Source organism: Denticeps clupeoides, chromosome 16 (assembly GCF_900700375.1).
Source record: "Denticeps clupeoides chromosome 16, fDenClu1.1, whole genome shotgun sequence".
NCBI classification, from domain to species: Eukaryota; Metazoa; Chordata; class Actinopteri; order Clupeiformes; family Denticipitidae; genus Denticeps; species Denticeps clupeoides.
Window position 1 is genome coordinate 4,929,050 of NC_041722.1, and position 20,264 is coordinate 4,949,313.

At 46.1% G+C, this 20,264-nt stretch overlaps 1 protein-coding gene across 8 annotated transcripts in view; it reads left to right on the top strand.

The window, feature by feature from the left end:
- Window positions 1–20,264, top strand: part of znf536 (zinc finger protein 536) — a 158,489-nt gene that overhangs the window by 12,674 nt on the left and 125,551 nt on the right. The window contains exon 1 of one of the 8 annotated variants that reach the window (XM_028955737.1): window positions 14,275–14,359. The exons of 5 other annotated variants lie outside the window; for them this stretch is intronic. The gene's annotated coding sequence lies outside the window, so the exon portion shown is untranslated. Of the gene's footprint in view, window positions 1–14,274; window positions 14,360–14,500; window positions 14,543–14,830; window positions 15,052–20,264 lie in introns of those variants that run through there. 2 more of the 8 variants (XM_028955738.1, XM_028955736.1) reach the window with 2 other exon arrangements.

Sequence of the window (20,264 nt, forward strand, 5' to 3'; positions counted from 1 at the left end):
AATTGGTCTTGGCAGATTATTTGCAGGTACTTGAGTTGCATCTGTTTGCAATTTCGCAAATGTGGAAGACTTTAATGCCGCTCTCTTGGTCGGGAGCGAGGGGGCTATTCTAATCCCGGGGTAACACCGGCTGTCATCACAAAAGCCCCCCCCCTCCTCTGCTCTCTCTCTCTTTCTCTCGCTCTCCCTCTCTCGCCCAGCGAGAGACACCTAAACGCGAGGGGTGGGTGGCTGGGTGGGCTGCTTCAAGGTCAAAATTCTGACAGTAATGTACTCATAATGCCACACCCAGATTTCTTGTGTTGTTTGGATTTGTTTTACCCAAAAAGACATGACGCTGTATTAAAAGGAGAAATGTAATAATGGTACTATTAATAAAAAAATAAAGTTGCCAACAAAAAGCTGAAATCATTGTGACTTCAGTGCTTATTATTTCTACCATGTGTCGAGCAGCTGACCGGCCTAATCTCCTTTTTTTCTTGCTGGATATATTCTTCCTCAACTTTAGTAAACCTTCGGAAATGCCCCACTGTCCCACTCAGTCAGAACAGAACCACAGTAGCCCTGAGAGCCCAGACCATATAGGCGGTTACAATTATCTTAATTAGATATTTCATCAAGGGTGTTTGACAAGAAACAAAAAGGTGAACTTTTAACTCCTTTCCTTTTTATTTTCTGCTTTTTTCCCCCTCCTCTCTGTTTTTGGAGAGGTTTTGTTTTAATAGGAGGGAGGGGAGGGCGATGCCAGAGGAGGAATTATGTTGAAAGTGTATGCCTTGCAACTTTCTCCCTGTTGGAAATGTTTATTTGAACAGTAAGCTCATGATTTGAATATTTGTAATCCATGCTTAAATTTACAGGCCAGATGAACTTTTTGGCACAGAACCGCAGCCATAAGTAGGATTTTCTCAAAAGCTTTACAAAAATTTAAGCCATTTGCATGGCTTATCTAATTTAGAGGGGGTAGAAAAATGCTTTTGCTTTTGTTGTATACCTTTTTGAAAAAGTGCATTGTTTGATTCTTAATATATATGCATGCCTTACCTTAGACGCCACGGTCACATGCATTAGGGGCACTTAGCTGTAGACAAAGGGGGAGGGGGGAGAATAGGGAGGGCCGTGAGATGGAGTTGGGAGGGGGGGCATGCAGTGGCCTGGACTCTGGAGTGCCTGTTTTTTACACCCCCCCCCTTCCTCTCCATGCTCAATTCAAATGAGTTTACTGGGTATTGACTCCTAACGCCGAGAGGCCACCCATTTCACAGGCAGGGCGGCCACCGGGCGGCTTTCTTAAATGATGCTAATCAGTCCGGAGGGCCCTGGCCTCCGTCCCTCATCAGTTTTTCTGTAATTCAGATGTGCCGGGAACCTGAAATTAAACGTGTCAGGGTGTGTGTGTGTGTGTGTGTGTGTGTTTGTGTGGCTGCGAGATTGGGGCTGGGCAGGTTGGGGAGGGGTGGGTTAAGGAGAACCAAATTAGCGGATGGCAGGAATCGCAAGAGTCGCGGTGTTCTCCTGGGCCCGGCGCTACTGAATGTCAACATGATTTAGAATCAGTCCTCAACGCCGTCTTGATGCTAGTGTGATGCTAGTTGTGTGTTCCTTTGACACCCGTGAGCTTTGTAGATGGTGGGCGTGGGCTTTTTATGTATGTATGCGCTCGTGCGTCCATCTGTGGGCGAGTGCGTTAATGTGCGCCTGTGCCCGTGGGTGCCAGTTGGATGCACAGATGAATGTGTGGCCCAGCCCCCTGCCCTCTCTAGACCTTGGCAGTCAGCGGTATGAAAAATCCCTGCTCTTGGAGGGCATTATATAGATTAATGGCACAGGCCTGGGACTTCCAGACGCACCCGGGAGGCCCGGCGCACAGCCTGGGCCTCGACTGGGACTTAAAGGGGGACCGGGGGGAATGGAGCTCAGGCCTGGAGAAAGCAAACACAGGCTTCTGGCCTGGATCTGCGGCTCTGCCGGCTCCGTGTCAGGCATCATCTGGTCCAGGCTTCTCATTAAAGCAGACGACCCTTCGGTCCCAGCCAACCGGCTCCTGAGCCCAAGCCAACAGAGCTGCGTGCACAGACACCACACGACTAATATAAATATACCATGCACATGCACCGGAACACACTGCAAACACACCGTTCATACATACAGCGACACATGGGGACGTTTAATACAGTACCCCACAACCACTCACTCGCTCACATGCGCTGCGGAGAACAAAAGGTTTGTGTGTCCCAGCATGCCATGTGCTCTATCAAATGGAAATATCATTTGAGTGTCTGCAGAGGTGAAATATGTTTTATTATTTTTCTCTGAGGCCTGGGTCAGGGCTGCACAGCTCCCATTTGGGAAATGAAGGTGTGATGTAATAAGTAAGAAAACACACTTGCAACCCTGTGAAGCCAAAAGTGCCTCTTTTTTCAGGCCTGAGAGGAATAAAGCTAAACAACCCCCTTCTACAAAGAAAGAAAATCCGAAGCAGCGGAGTCGAGCTAATCTAAAGTGAAATAAAAGAAAGAAAAAACAAAAACTGCATAGCTAAACAACACATTAAGCAGCACAACAGCCCCTTTGTTGTCTGTGGTATGAGCCGTTCATGCTCTTACCTTTGACAACTAACCTGATTTTTACACATCACATACGCACACACAGATTTCCTTTATAGAATACTGTAAATGCGCATTTAGTCAGTTTATAAGCATGTGCTGCATTATTACATTATATAAGGAACTATACTCATTATACACATACACATTAAATATGACTTATTGGTGCATGTATAAATCTGTACCTGATCTGCATTCTCTGCGCCACGCATGTACGCCTGTTTGCATGTGTGTATCTTTGCATTTCTGGCATGTGTGTATTTGCATGTGCATGTCTGGCATGTGTGTGCGCGCACGTTGTGTGTGTTTGGATTGTTAAAGCAGGAGCAGAGCTTAAATAACCTACTTTTGTCTGACAACAGCATCAGTTGTAGAGGTGCACATATGCAGAAAGCTATTTGGAAAGGCATCCTCGTGCCTGTCAGCTTTTATTATGCGGGAAGGTGTCATGTTTGTAACGAAGCTGAGTGCAGATGGCAGAGTGGAAGAAATGGATCACTAATTTTAACAATGATTAATGAACAGAGATGGAAAATGAATTACGGCCGACTATTGGAGGCAAGGAATATTTTCTGTGAAAATGTTAACTCCGGCTGCCAGGCTGTTGTAGTGCTGGAGACGTTTTGGGGTACGAGGGGGGGCGGTGGTGGTGGAGGGGGTATTTTTTTCTTTTTTTCTTTCCCCTCCTCTTCCTCGATCGCATCCTTTGTAAAGTCAACACTTCACTGCCTTCGCCCGTTACTTTTGCATTTCTCCCGGCCTCAACAATGCACACGGCCCCCCCGTTGTTTTTATTGTTTTTATATGATTTTATCTCTTTTCTTCTTCTCTTTTTTTTTTTTCTTCCTAAGCTGCTGTCACCGCACCATTATCGCTGGAGCAACACGCCACTTTCAAAGGCAAACACCGCAAATGGTCATCTGTTCAAACACGCTATCAGCCCATGTCACAGACGCGCCCGTTTTTTTTTTCTATTCTGAACATACGATCGCGGAAGTGAATAAATATCAAATAGTTTTCTCTACACTCGGCCCACGAAGCTACCCGGAGCTGACCCGCCGATAGTACCGGTCCAGACTGACCTATCCCGCGGACAAACTGCTCACGCACTGAACTTGAAACATCAGCCGGGCGCTTTTCGAGGCACCTTCCCGCTCCCCTCTGTCATGCAGGCCGTCACTTGAAGTTCCCTTCCCTCTGTCACCGGGTGTCGGGTGGGTATATTGTTTTTCCCCACCATCCAACATAACAGATATACACCAAGTGTTTTATAATTTAATTAAGCTCCTGATGGGAAGCAGCTTGGTGAGAAAACCCGAAAATTGAAGGAAAACAGGCGCACGAACGAGCGATCGGGTTACCCGGCATATGCTAAGCACCCGCACAATATACACAATGCCTTTGGTGAACAAGGTGGGGAAAAGACTCCTGGGATCCAATTTGGAATGTGACTTAAGGCAAGCGAGCTTTTGTCTGCGCGCTGTGTTGTGTGTGCGTCACCGAGGTCGCGCCGGTGCGCGTGTTTGTGTGTAACGTGTGTGTGTGTGTGTGTGTGTGTGTAAGTAAGTGCTGTGTTGAAATAGTGACGGTGATTAGAGTTCCCCTCTCCTCTCCGTCTCCAGGGGTGGCCCTCTCGAGCCTCGCATCTGCACCCCTGCTTCTGCCCTCCTCTCTTCTTCTTCTCTCTCTCTCTCTCTCTCTCTCTGTGTATACTTGTGTGTGTGTGTGTGTGTGTGTGTGTGTGTCTCTATGGGAGGGCTTGACCGGCGGGGGCTATGTGCTACTTTAAAGGGGAGCGGGGCTCTTTAGTTCACATAGTTTATACTGGCCTGATTATTTGTCCTGCGTTAAGCGGGAGCCTTTGAAACGGGGATCGGGTGACGCTCTCAGAGCTCTGGAGGCTTTTTTTTCGCCCCGCGTTCTCTTCTGGCCGTAAGGAAAATAAATACGTGTGTACGTGTGGGTCCTGGAACACTTCGTGCGGTCGGACGCCGGTCGAGAGTGACTCTGGTCATTAGGCGGGGGAACGGTTCTGCAGCGGTGACTTCAAGGACGGGGCACGAGGACGGCGGCGAGCGGCCGGACATGAAAAGGGAAGGAAAGACGCGGCGAGGCCTACGCGGCGAGGCCTACGCACCGCGACGCGCTGGAGTTTGCGTATCAAAAGATTAGGCGGCGAGATGAAATGGCGGGAAGTTGAGGAACTAGCGGCAGTCGTCTCGCTGTCAGAGTTGGACGGTGCGAGCATGTTCGGCTTTTTGAAGCCGCAATTACAGGTATATCAGAAGCATCGCGGCTGTATATCCCGCCTGGCTCGTGTTTGTTTACAGGCTCATGTCTACCCCCCTCGCGCGAACCTGTCTCTGTTCTCCCGGCGCTGCCGCGTGGCAGCCGCGTCAGGGCTGGAGGTATGGATGGCTGGCGTGCCGATTGATCGCGCAGAAAGAGGAGGATATTAAAGATGTCTGTCACGCTCCCCTTCTCCACCAAACAAGTGGATGTGAACTTTTCAGCCGAGCGCTGTCACCTCCCCTAATCAGGAAGTGAAATCTGTATTGCGGCACTCTCATTTAACTTTCACCATGCCCACCCCCCCATAAACACACACACACACACACACACACACACTGGAACAGCAAAGGAAAAAGCAAAACGAACAATCACGCTGGAAGTAACGTGATTTCCAAATAAACGGCCGCCTGTCACAGACAGGAGACGCATTTACTTCCCCAATGTAGCTCAAGGAGACAATTAGCAAACAGAGGTGACACGGTAAACAGGTGCACCCATTATTCCTGGAGCTGCCGGCGATATATATCCCGTCCCTGAGACTGATGGGGGATCATGTGACAGCAGGGGTGAATTATCTGTCTGCATCAGGGCTCGACTGATTGGGTCTGCCTGCTGCAGGTTTCCTATAGAGAAAGACGCGGGCTTTTAACCAAACTTCTTTCTCTCGCACCTAATTCTTCCTTTTTATGACATTTTATGGCTGAGTTCTCCTATGTTCTTTCTTTCTTTCTTTCTTCTCGTGAATAATTGTTTGCAGGTTTTCCTTTGGACCGCATCTTTCTCTTAATCGGTAATAAGTCATCATCCCATGCGCCAGGTCAAGCTGGTTTATATATAAAAAAATCCTGGTTGCATGTAAATACTTTTTTTTACGGTGAAAGTGACAGGACGGTATACGATTTTCTTTTACAACAGAGAAGAGCTGCGTTCTGCGCATGCCTGGCTCTTATGGAAGCAAGATGTTCTATTGTTGCTCTAATGTAGTGAACATTTGGGTCTGTTATTACTCGTATCTTATGTCCATAGAACTGAAGAATAAAAATAACAATGTCAACAAGAACAACATTAATAATAATAATATTAACAATAATAATAATCCAGATAAACATTTTCTATTCATGCTGTGATGGCTAATTAACACACCACAGCTAATATGAGTCTTTGTGAGCACAATTCTCATTTTATAGAATAATAATAATAAAAAAAAAAAAAAAACAAGGCGGGCTTTATCCCATAGCCCCTTCATCTCCAGCCATTGTTTAAATCACGTGGTGATTGACATCTTACACACACTGTCTGCCTGTGACAGTTTAGACTGCATTAGTTGGAGTGGCAGCATTCTTGGTAGGAGTTAATGATAATAATTATTTAGCATTTTTTATTGCAGGATAATTATTTAAGAGGTTCATGTAGTCATCAGTGTAATCAGTAAAGAGCGATTACAGAAAATCCACAGGCAAGCAGATGGTTGCTGTTGTGTTATTGTGTGTGTGTGTGTTTTTTTCCCCTCTACCCAAATTAAAGTACTATGCTTTATGTGATCCTTAGCGAAAGGACAATGGGAAGGGCAACCGATGGAATTAAAATCTTTCCATCAAATGAAATAAATAAATCATACTAATCAAAGTAAGAAATGAAAACAACGCAGGTTTTAAATTTAAAATACCATCCAATGACTTGACCCATCGTTGTCGGGATTGTGTTTTTGTGTTGGAATATGTTTAAGCGCTTCACTCAGGCCTTCCATGGGGGTGGTCATCTATGTCACCCGTTAAAACAATCTTTTCATTATATTGAGCACAACCAGCGATAAAAAAAAAAAAAAAAGACACGCTTTCCAGGGTCGGAATGATCGGAACACAGAGGCTGTTGCCCTACATTCCTGACTAATTGTATAATTGGAAAAAGCTCTCCAAATGAGCGGCCCCCTTTCGCGCCGCTGATCTTCCCAGCGCTTCCCCCTTCAAAGCAAATCACAAAAGAGCATTTTGGGAATAATAATAATTTCAAAAAGCGTCCATTATTAATCCTGAGCAGTGCAACACCAGCACCGCCATCGCCAAAAAGATGACATTTTCTGCTGATGCCACATCTGCTGATTGGCCTGCAGCTCCCAGCGTTGTTATTGGCCGGCGCCCCCACACTCACACACACTTCATTCATCCAGAGACATTCCCCCTCTCTTTCTAAAAGTCGGTGCTGGAAGGAACTTTTCACGTTGTGGCTTTACTGCCACTTGCCTGATGATCTACCTGTAAGTTCACAGTTCCGCCCGAGCCTGCGGCCCAATTGGATTTCCAGATTTATGGTCCCACACACACTCCTCTCCACGCCCCCATGGATGAGGGCGGGTTTGGCGGGATGATTTCTGAGGTCCACGGCTCTAACTGGATTCCGAAGTGCAGTTTAAACGAATCCGTTAATTAACCCCATTGATCCGTCAAAAAATAGAGGCAAATGTGATTTGCATACACCGAGGGTGATCAATGCATTAACTGATTTTTTTTTTCTTCTCTCCCCTTCAAAATCAGATTTCCTCCCTTTTCAAAGTGAGAGAGAAGGTTCGCCCTAATGCGGATCGATCCGATGTCGGCCGGGGAGGAATACAAAGCATTTTATTATGCACTGAAGGCTGAGACATATTAGGAACAGTTTGATTTTTAAAGTTCAATACTGTACTCCGCTTCTTAATACGTCACTCCTGCACTTTCTCCTCGACACTTTTCTTCTTTTCTCCTTTAAAGCCGCCCGCTTCTGCTCCTTTGTGTTCTCATTCATGAACACATAAAAAACAACAACCAAAAAGAGAATAATTAAAGCGTAGATTTGGTGTGCGAACGCCACGGTCGGGCATTAAATAATACTCTAATTGTTAGCTGAGTGGAACACGTATTATTAATAAGGTGATATTTCTTCAGGCGAAACAAAATCTGTTCCGTTTTTTTTTTTCCCTGATTGAGTCGCGGGCGACAAACAAAAACAGCAACCAATAAAAAAGCAGGGGAGAGAAAAGAGGGAGAGATGGAGGGAGGGAACGGGGAAAAAAGGTGTTAATAAAGCAATATGCTGCTTTCTTTTTTTTCCCCCTCAAGAGCGGCTTATTGTAACATATTGATTTGTAAAGTCAAGGGCAGGCAGGAAACAAACGTATATATGAAAGAAGAAGGGAGAGACAGCGAGAGCGAGAGAGCGAGAGAAAGAAGGAGAGTGATGGTTACGCCGGGGCTCGGTGGCAGCCGTCGGGTGCTGCAGAAAGCCCTGTTCTGAATAGTTTTGGAACACAAAAGGGTAATTGTTTTAGCCCAGATGTTGCTTTCGCACAACAAGCAGGATACAATGTTCCTACTGAGCTGATGAGCCCAATCAGTGAAATGATTAAAAATTGATTTTGTCCCTGTAATTACAGTATGTAAACTACTTAGCCAGGATTGCAAAGGAAGTGATTTTCTAATTACGTATATACTCTGGTGTCTAATGATTGGTTTTTTGAAGTAATGAAGAGAGGGTCCTAACGACTCCTCTGTGTTCTGTTGTTTAAGGGAAGGGAAACGAGAGAGAGAGAGAGAGAGAGGGAGAGAGAGGGAGCATTGTTAGGGCAAAAGGCAACCTGCAGACAAAGAACAGCAGCGGAGTTTGTGCCGCTGTAAAGGGAAACCGGTTAACATGTGCTGTGGGCGCTAATGGGGCGGGGTCACCAATCCAACAGTCTGGACCCTCCAATCAAATTCCCCAGGGGTCGCGATTACTCCCGGCATGCACGCACGCAGGCTTAAATACACGTATGTTGGCGTGATGGATCTGCAATAGTTGCAATATTGTTTCATTTTTGCGGCGTAGATGGAAATGGGCTGTGCAGTCGACACCTAATCCGTTTGTCTCACCTCGAACGTGAAAGCTCCGTATAGCCGCGCACAGTGCAAGTGTTAAACTTTGTTGAGGTATCTCTTCCTCTCTTTTACTCACCCCTCCCTTCCTTGTCTCCGCGGCCCTCCCCGACTTTAGGGCCGGAGAGGTGGAAGGAGAGCAGAGAGAGTGAGAGATACAGTGAAGAGCCCCCCCCCCCCCTGCTTTTACATACTAAAGCAACAGATTAGAGTAATCTGATAACGGGCCGCATTCTCCACGCCGAGCAGGACGGAAAAAAGAAAGCAAACAAACCCGCATTCCCCACAATCGGAAACGCCGCTCGCACACAGCTTTGCATTGTGGGAGTATTTTGGAGGATTGGACGAGGAGGGGGGGTGTACAAATCCAGATTCATTATGATGGACAAAAAAAAAAAAAAACATAGAAAGGAGACAAGAGAGACGAACGGAGAAGGAAAAGCGAAGAAGAATATGCGAGCAAATGGAAAAGGGCTTTGACGCGCTGCCAGTATCAGGCTATACTTTTCAGACGCAGTTGATTGGGAATGAAGCCGATAGCGCAGCACAGCGTATCCCTTTTAATAATTCATTTAGTTAGGCTATGATCTATCATTTTGTACCTTTTGACATGCGATATTGAAATTTAATATTGCATCAATACAAATGATGTATTGCCAGTCTGGGGAAGTGGATGGAAAAGAGATCTTTGGATGTCTTTCAGTTTCCCCTCCTGCCCCCCCCCTTCCTTTTTCAAAGCGCGTCACAGCAGAGCACAAAAGGCGTGAGGAAGTGTGTCGCTTTCTACCGCCGGCTTTGATATGTATGTTTAAAAAAACGGCATCTTTAAGTGTTCAGGGGGAAACTCTTCTGCTTCTCCTGAGAGCAAGAGAGAGCAGGAGAGGAGAGGTCGTGTAACGGAGACCCAGAGGAACCCGACAGTGGTGGCTTGCTCTGTCACAGGCAACCTTTATCTTGTTCTTCAAAAAGCTGACGTTCTCAATACGTCTTTATGAGTAGTTTTTACCAGTGGTTACTGGGTGGTAGTAGCCTAGTGGGTAACGCACTCGCCTATGAACCAGAAGACCCGGGTTCGAATCCCACTTACTACCATCGTGTCCCTGAGCAAGACACTTAACCCTGAGTTGCTCCAGGGGGGGACTGTCCCTGTAAATACTGATTATAAGTCGCTCTGGATAAGGCCGTCTGATACATGCTGTAAATGTACCAGTGGGTAACACATGCTTGAGTGAGAAAGACATCGGTATGGAAAGATGGTCATTTAAAAACAAATTTACATTAAATTACATACTCTAACCTCTTACATACTCTTACATACTCATACTCTAAGTCTGTCTCACATACAGAAACTTCTAAAAGTGAATTTTTGAAACTGGCAGCATTGACGACAATGCACTACTGTAAATGAGTGCAACCAAGTGCAAAAAAAAGTTCTGTTAAGTAGTGATTTATGATGGCAGACTTTGGTTTTTGAGTTACTGAAAAGGAGGGAAGTACTTCACGTGGCCTATTTGCACCGTGAGCACAATCGCACCTTTTTCAATCTAGCGTTACAAGCAGGTTTTGAGTTTCGGCTCGTGTCGATGAGAATTCCCACGACCCCCTAATCTGCTGCCCACGAGAGAGACTTGCCACGCTCTCGTCTTTTATGATATATTTCGGGACGTGATTCTGATGTAGCCAGAAATCTTTGTCTTTATGAGCTGTGATTTCTGACACTCCGTAGCCTCACCCCGCATGCTAGTGCTAATGACTTCCTATTTGTGTGACTTTCGACGCAGACAGACCTGTGAGTGTCATTAACACTGTGTTTGTCTCTTGTCTGGTTCCTCCCAGTGGTCTCCTCGAGTCAGTGTGACGGGGGGGGGGGCACCCTCAGTCACAGCCTCCCCCTCCAGGGCTCGAAAACGTGCAGGTGGAGGTGTAGGTTCGGAACCCCGCACCTCCTCTATGGCAGAAGCAAGGAGACCGGCACAGCTGGCGCGGGCTCTCCGGCGGTCAGCGCGTAGCTGATGGGCGTCGTCATTAGCGTCCCTGCAGGGGGGTGCGGCCCGTCCTCCAGGAGCGGGGTGGTGACGTCCCATACTCCACCGATACCCAGATTAGGTGCCGTAGAGTCCAGGGGGGCATGGCGGGATGCGTACGAGACGTGGTTAAGTGAGGGTGGGGTCCCGATGTCTCGGTGATACTCCATATTTCAGTGAATGAGCAAAAAGCGCGAGCGAAATGAAGATTGATTTGGTGAGAAATGAGCGAAATGCATGTGATATATAACCATGCATTATCATTTGCTCACATGTGACACGTTCATCCGCATAAATATATATACATGTGCATAATCAAACATCCACACGTAGTCGAGGGAGGCTTCGCGTATTATTAAAGCCATATGATGTAATTGTGTTTGATCGCAAATAAGCGCAATTCCAGTCTGTCTCCCACGTATGGATGGCAGTTGTGATGGACGAGCGCATTAGCGGCAGGGACAACATTAGATTTGCTCAAAATTATTGATCTTTTGTTTTGCGAGCCAAGTCGACAATAAATAACCGAATAAGAGAGACGTGACTCATTATCGCTGTGCCAACTGACAGACCTCTATCAAAACTACTCCCCTGCCTGGGTCCCCATGCAACCCCATCCCCCCTCCATGCCAGCCTGTGTCCTCGCTACCTCTATCACAGCAGCATTTAATCTCCTTTTAATTTCTTATACTTTTATAGGCCCTTTAAACGAAGGCCCCTCTGTCACTATCTGATTCCCTTAAAATTTTAATCCCACGACGATAACCTGTATTATTCCATATTTTACATCCACGCATCAGGAAGCTCTCTGTTTTATTCCCACCTTCTTAGTGGAAAAAATCCTTTTATCACACAATGGGTAATTTATATCCATTACCAACGTTTTCAATCCTTTTCAGAGCTGCTGTCAGTGCCTTTGGCACCCTCATGATTAATGTGATCTAATAATAGTGTGCTATTATATTTCCTTTAGTAAAACATGTACCAACATCCTATTCAGCGCCACCAAATTCATAGCCTCTTAGAATATTTCTGCCTTTTCCGAGCTGAAAGACAGAATGCTGTTTTCTCTCTGCAGATGATTGTTGGGGGGGGTTTAAATGCAGTGTCTTGGGGTTTTTACCTTTGGGTTTGAGTGGGCATTTTTTTTTTGTCAGGACAGGTTGAATAGACTTGACCTGTATTTGTTTTAGTGCATTTCTCAATGGATCCATTCAGTGACAACTATAAGCAACAAAAATAGCTTGCCAAACAATAGGGTTGAATTAATAATCATGTTAAAATGGGGGTTAATCTGTAAAACAGGTCACTTGGCTTCCTGTTCGGGTTTTTTGTGTAATCTGTTTTATTCAAGGTGCCTTCACAAGCTACAAAATATACACATTAATGAGATCCAGTGTATATGCAGGGTGTCATCTAAAGACACACTCATAGAATAATAATAACAAAATCATTAACCAGTCCCTCCAGGATTCCAAGTCTTGATTTTAACAGTAATTCAATCAACAAATCTTTTCCATTACTTTTTTTGATAGAACGAGTACATTTTTAAATGAACTATACAGAAAAGGTAAACAATTTCTGCATTCATTTTACCCCAAAGTAAGGCCTAAACACACTGGAATTTGTGTAGCAATTTTTTTTTTCCATATATTTTATTTCTGACAAAAGTTGATGTGAAATCAGGCATTTTAGGCCACAGTAACCCTGAAAAGTGGCCTGGGGAGGTTAACCTGGAGGGACGTATTAGTTGTTCATACATTGTCATTCATTCATTTGGCAGGACACATCTCGGTTGACGTAAAGACAAATCAGCAATTCGAGGCAATAAATATTACTATTTAGAGTTCCGCGAAGATCAAGATCACAATTCTATTCATTACTAGCAGTGCAGGCCTTTTACACAGTATGCAGTAAATCATATCTTTGTTTGGGTTACGTTAGCGTTATCACGAATCTTTCATTTTTGTGTTGGTGGTTTAACCATTTTACGGTCAAAATGCATCATTATTAAAAAGTCAGAAGGACGCGGCCCTTCCCTCTAGAGCGAGCGGGCGAGGCCGATCTGTGGATAATGTACCGTGAGCGCCGATCCGCCTTGTGCCGTGGGCCGGGTGAGTCCCCTGACTCCCCGTGGAGCGAGTCTGGGATTTGGTGGATGCCGATTGGTCCAGGGGTGGACTGGGCTCCGGGCCCGGCGAGCCGGACTGCCTGATCCAGTCTGCACCACATGGGGGCACGTTTCGAAGGCCCCGTCCAAAACCGGAGTTAACCCTTAGGGCGCCCCCGCGCTGTCATCCAGCATGAACAGGTGGCCACACCAAACATAGGCGTCAATTTACCCTTGACTTAACCCAGTGTGCGCCCGCCCGTGCTTTGGATGGCGCATCCATTTTGTCAGAGCGACAGTGTGTGTGGAGACTGGCTGTTTGATGGGGTGAAGTTGCGCAGAAGTATTAGTAGGGTGCGTTTTATTTTGAATAGACGTGTGTGTGTGTGTGTGTGTGCGTGTGTGTGTGTGTAGGGGGAATTTGGTGCGTGTGTGTATCGGTTTTTGTTTATTACCCGTGTGGTCGGTGGTGAGGACCGGCTTGTGGAGGGTCCCACCGCTGTGTGAAATTGACATCAGATGGCCGTGATGACTAGAACAATATCACATCCAGTCTTCACTTAGCGAAGGGCAGCTGACCCCAGAGTCAAACCACACGCAGACCCCCGCAGCCAGCACCAAGCACAGCTGTCATCACTTTACATCAAACGCTCTCCTCCTTCCTCTCCCCCTCTCCTGCGGTACGCAGCCTCTCGCACTCCATTACCCGTAGCTCACGTTGAGTGGCGTGGCGCTTTTTTTTTTTTTTTTTTTTTTAAACGTCGTACTTCGTTCCGAAGGAGGGAGAGAGCAGCAACATCCACATGTCCCAGTGCGTTTGGACACGTTGCGCCCCACACATGTCTCAGACCACAGCACCTCCAGTCCGGACGTTTTGATAGCTGTGGTCATTTCAGACATGTCAAGATCAAACGCGCCACGTTGCAGTACACAGAAACGCACATATTCTGTCGTTTTTTTGTTTTTTTCTTGCTTTTGTTGGGAGAAAGAAGGAGAAAAATAAAAAAAAGATAAATAAACAGGAGACGGACAGATAAACAGAGCGGAGGAGGAAAATGCGTTTTTTTTCTTCTGAGTCAGCGAATTCGCCTTGTCTGATTAAATTCCCAGGCGGAAAAAAAAAATAAATCACAAGGCAGTAAATAAAGAAATGTTAATATGAGGCGAGCTGCGTTCCATAATCTGTATGCCGGCTGCAGACGCATTTTTGCATTTTGCGAGCCTTGGGAGGCCTGCCTGGAGTTAAGGACCGACTGTGGTGGAGTGTAGCACCTCCAATAAATCTAACATGCGAAGATCGCGTTGTCAGGAAGAGTGAAATCTGAAGAAAAGAGGTGAATTAAATAAAAAAAAAAAAAACGATTTAAATCGATATATAGAGGTAACGTGGGTGGGCATATGAATTGGAATGCTGGATGCCTTTGCTGTGGAGGAGGGTCAGAGGTGAGTATCAGGAGCTTCGTCATCCGCTCTACGTCACCCTCTTTAAATGGGGAAAGCCATCAGGGGAGGGGTTGAAGACAGCGAGGGTGGTGGAGGTGGCATGGGTTGGGCACTGTGAGCTCAGCACTTTCCTTCCAGGACCAGAGCCGGCCAGAGCTGAGCAGACAGTCACAGACAGAGCGAGTGAGTCAGGCGGGGAGGGAGAGGGGGAGAGAGGGAGATGTTCTCGGTGAATAAGCCCTGTGTCAGCTGTGTGTGTACGCGCCTGGTGGCACCACCGCCACCGCTGCTAATTCTCCTGATGCACTCCATATGGGGTGATGATGATGATGATGATCGTAATGATGAAGATGATTATGATGATGACCGCTTTGTCTATGTATAAATATACAGAAGCCAGTGCTCGGCCCTAATTCCTGTTTAATCTGATAAGCACCTTCGCTATGGCAGCCTGGGTCCGGTTGCGGGAGTGATGGCTCCTTCAGTGCCGCCGCCGGGGCGTCCGAGGCGCGTAACCGACCCCCCACTCAGACCCACAGGTGGAGCGGAGCAGCCCGGTCGCGAGGCAGGTCACAGCGGGGCGGGCCGCAGGGCGGTGGGCGTGCCACACAGCGTCTAGCCAGCATTCGCTCACACCACAGCTATTTCTAACGGGCTGGCGGGAATGCCCTCAGCAGCTCGGAGGGAATATGGTGAGGAGGTGTGGGTGAAAATGTAGCGCTCATCTGTTGATAGCCTGTTAAAAAAAAAAAAGGAGAAAAATCTATCCCAGCGAGATGATTTAGATCTATTTATATTAAAGTCAAGATTGCCTGTGAGTTTGACGCCTAAATGCAGTAGTGTGAGGGTAATTTTTTATTTTTTCATTTTTATTTTTTCCTTGCTCTCGTCACTCCGCCGCCCAGTCTAAACTCGGGGAGATGACGTTAAGTGAATGTGTGTCACAGTTGGGAGACAAGTGGGAAGATATTCAGTGTGTGTCTGTCCATGTATGTGAAAGGGAACGGGGCGGGTCTGTTGTTATAAACTGCATCATTATCGCAACAAAAAAAAAAAATGGTGTAAATAATTGAAGGCTCACATTATTTCTGAAATGCCATTCTCCAGAGTGCGCTCCCGGTCGAGCTAATAAACGCCGTCACAGGAACTTGGCAGATTAATAATGGCCAATACACCCCATTATCAAGGAGACCATGTGACCCGCGCCATGTGACCAGCGCCATCTTGCTCGCGGCCCCCCCGATGAAACCGAAGCTGCCCATATTTTATTCATACTTCAGAAGTGCTCTGGTCTGCAGGGCGGCGAAGCCGCGGATCAATCCGTCAGACAGGGCGCGGCGGACGGCGGGCAGGAGAGGCGGCGCTATCGATTCATCAAAGAAATACAGTGTTTGGCTTAAACGTCCGCACAAAACCCAGCTGTCACAGTTTGGAAGTGGTGACATTTACCCGCACGTTCACACACACCCACACACCCACACACACACACATTAAAAGCTATCATATTGCTTTATTGTGAGTGGAGAGGGTATGCTCGCTCACAGAGGGTATTTTTCACATTGGGATGCAGTGAACTGTGCCACGTCTTCGTAGCAGCGCACACCTGGCACAGAGACAGGAAGCGGCGAGCGCGGGGAGCAGGGGATTGTGGGCCATAAAAGGGATAGTTTAACAATTGATCGGAGGAGCAGTGGTGGAAATGGCAGCTGTAAATCAATTTTATCTTTCAGCCTCTAAAGAGTGTTTTCTAATGAGGTTAATGTCACATAATGACCAAATTCCTCCATTTAAGGGAGATGCCCTCAAGGTGTTGAGACGAGATAGATGTCGGCAAGCGACATTAACGCGTCATGACCTGACACCAGAAGAGAAACATTTTATTCTCTCTCTCTCTCTCTCTCTCTCTCTCTCTGCCCCCCCCCCCCCCCCTCCCCCCCCGAGCAGAGTGCATTTTATAAAAAAAGCGTGTGGACGTGTGGTTGTAGTGAGGAGTGCAGTAATGCCGGCCCGCTTGCGGTGAAAGGGCAAAATGACCCATCACTAACGCGCTGTGAATCGGGCCTGCCCTGCAGCCTTTTCATGGGGGTTTATGAAATCTCAGGCTTATGTCATGGGAGAGCGTACAGAAGGGAGCTGGTGTGCGGAGGACGGTGGAATTCCACAGTGTGCGCTAATTCAAACACGCACACACATACACACACACACACACACACACACACACACACACCCACATCAAGTTCAGATGCACCATTGTACTGAGTTACCCGCAACTATACATATTAATTCTATATATAACATATCATGATATAACATAGCATAAGAATACAGTATGCATATCTACAGTATCTATATCATTATTTGTAACATTTTGTATCAGTTATCAGTATATTGTCAGAATAGTTTGGGTTTTTTTCTTTGGGACTTTTCATTTCATTGAGGAAGAAAAAAAATTTTAAAATCTAAATATGAAATTGCATAAAAAGTCTTTCATTTGAGGGTCTTCAGACCAACAAATGTTTGCTGTGATGACAACATTTCATGTTCTTGGCTAAGTTGGACTAAGGGCAGTTTCCCAAAGGTCCTGAAAGAGTTCTGGTGTTGACCACTTATTGTAGCTTCTTTTCCTTCACCAAGCTCATGATGATCTCATGATGCAGTCAAGAAGGTTGGGAGAGAAAATCCTGAACAATCGGAACAATGATTTCATGTATTAGTTTTTTCATATTCCATAGAAGCTCTATAGAGTAGGTGTGTCTGAACTTTTGACTTTTTTAAAACAAACCTCATCTGATGGATAATAATGTAAAACTGTTGAATGAATTAGTTAGATGAACTCGTTTCTATTCATTGTGCTGGTGTAGTACTGTGTAGACACAAAGTAAATGAAGTCATACTTTATCTAGATTACATATTGCACCTCCATCACCTGGACGGGCATCTGGCAGACAAGCGGGCAGCTCCGTCATTCTCTACCTGTAAAGAGGAGATGAATTCGGCTTTCGCACACAAACTGAAATATTCAGAAAACTGGCTGTAGGAGCCATAGGCCAGCATCTATCATATGAGCCCTAAAGCTATTACCCTGATCTAATTAGGTTTAACATAATTCCATGTCAGTGCCCTGTCCAAAGAAGCCTTGTCCCAATTCTACCACCCCTCTGCAGCTAATTGGGGAAAATGGCTGCGTTTACTTTTCTATTGCAATCGGACACGCCCATGCCCTCACATAGACATGCATATACATGGTTTATGTCAGAGAGTCAGTATTACTATTTTTTGTCTGACTCTACGTGGTGGGCTCATTTTTTGATTTAGACCCTCCCCTGTTCCATTCCACTCCTCTCCCATCTCGACTGTAATGAATTGAGGCACAGATGAGATGATTTTTTGGGGGGGGATTAGGCCTGTGTGGCACAGCCTCTCCAGCTCTGACCTATAAAGAAGGCCTTTAAGGAGCCTCATTAATCCACCTGTCCAGAAATACTATATTTATAGGTCCCTTCTATATCTAGGATGAGGGGGTCGAATGTGATGCGGAATTACTGGAGTCCGACGGCCAATTAGTTTCCTGCGTGATAAGTGGGCGGAGCGTGCCGTCTCCACGGTGGGTGGCGGGAGTGGCGTTTTTGATGCATTGGCCCATGGCGTCTGGCGCGCCCATTCCAGATCTGCATCCCAGGTGCCGCAGAGCACGGGGTCAAAGATGTTTGGAGTCGCGGCTCGGCACATTAGTGCAAGTGACTCACCTCACTCTCACTCGCTGTTTATCAATGACCCACGGACACGACGATTTTTTTCCCTCGCTCACCTCCTTTCATTCTCTCCCCATCGCTTTCTCTCGCTTTCTCTCTTAATTCTTTGCATAAGAACGACCAGATTTTGAAGGACCACTTTCGCCCAGATGAGGGTCTCTCCCTCTCCCCCCTTTTTCGTCCTTTGATTGATATGTGAAATAAGTCCCCCTCTCTGGCTCTAAAGGCAGTCCGTGTGTAGGGGCTGAAAGGTGGCCATTGTCGAGGCAGGAGCACTTTGTCAGGAAACAATTCGGTTCCCAAGGCCCTGAGGACAAGTTAAAAAAGATACAACCCCCATTGTGTACTTTAGGAACTTTAATTTTGCTTGTGAGGTCATGTTAATCCTGATGAATTTTTATAGCCGCTGTGGCATTGAATGAAGATCCGGACTAATGCTTGATTAAAAAATCACCACCCACAGACTACCTAAACTTAAAGCATTAAAAAAGCGAGGGAGAGGTCTTTGTTGAAGGACACATTGGGGTGTATTTAAGTTTACAAAGGGACCTTTCCTGAATAGGGGCTGGTTACCACACAGGAGCTTAAATTTGGGGAGGGGATAAAAATAGAAGTGTGATGAAAACGCTGCTCATAAACAAAGCTCTCCGGGGAACCAAAAAAAAAAAAAAAAAAACTTGATGCTTCTCGCGCTCGTTCTCCAGGGCCTCCTCCCTGAGTGCTGTAATGCAGGAAAGTTGAAGAAAGGGCAATGAAAAACTCTGAAAGCAGCTGAATTAACAGTGTGGAAGTAGGCAGAGGCAGATATGGCCCAGAAAATCTGTCAGAAATCTTTTGCCACTCACAGAAACGATAGGTGGCAAATGAAAAGAAATAAATAAATGATATATTGGCCATGGTCCTCTAGAAGGAAAGGTTACAGCAAAACGTGACTGATGTACATCGTACCAAATGACCTGAAGGGCACTTTATTCAAACTGCCACTAAGCATGGGGCTCGTTCACTAACGTCAAATGATGTCAAAGAAGCCCTCATCATTTACATAAACAAAAAGACATATTGTTGGGTGCGGGGTTAAAACCATCCAGAATGAGGAAGCAGTGTGCATGAGAACTGTCAATCATCTGACATCCCATTTTAAAATATTTAAAAAAAAAACATCATTAAAGATCATGTTCTGGGTGACACACCAACACCAATTTTTTTTTCCACACCAACAAACAGGGTAGTCAGTTTTTCTTCAACACTTAGATAAACAGGGTGGTAGTAGCCTAGTGGGTAACACACTCGCCTATGAACCAGGAGACCCAGGTTCAAATCCCACTTACTACCATTGTGTCCCTGAGCAAGACACTTAACCCTGAGTGTCTTCAGGGGGACTGTCCCTGTAACTACTGATTGCAAGTCGCTCTGGATAAGGGCGTCTGGTAAATACTGTAAATGCTGCTTTTTGTAAATCTGAGGATGCCTTTGACCAAGCGAAGAAGCCCCACGCGAAAATAGTGCCCTTTTTTGTCGCCTTTCGCTTTTACTCTTCACATGAATGTAAAACTAATCCATGTTTAGTGTTTTATGGATAGAGATTTGCTGCTTCGGTGCCATCTTATGGTTCTTTGGTTTCAGACGTGAGGCACATTCATGCAAATACACCTACAACCAGCCGAATATGTGGCAGCTGTAGAGTAGAATTCAATTAAGCCACCCCTGAGGTGTGGTAATTGATCCACACTAGGATTGTCCCCCCCTTTTCCCTCCCCGTGTCTTTTTGCCGTCGCCGTTGTTTAATGAAAACAAAATCCTGTTTTTCGGAATTGAGGCCTTGCGACTGAGACTCTGACTCATCTGGAGTTATTTATATAATCTCAGTCGCACCGAATGGGAGCACGGAGTGTGTCACGGTAAAGAGATCATTTACTTCGCTCAGCTGTTTTCCTTTGCCTGTGCAAAATGACATTTCAGTGTAACACCGTGGACCTCTCAGCTCTTCCCTTTTATTCCCCGGTGGCGTCCACTGGCCATAGACGAACAACCGAAACTGAACCCCGTCGCTGGTGTATAGAGTATACTATGTGATCTATCCGAAATAACAGCCTTTAAAGTGTTTGAACGGAACCAGAGGTGAGGACATCTGTTCCGATGATGAGGTTTATGGT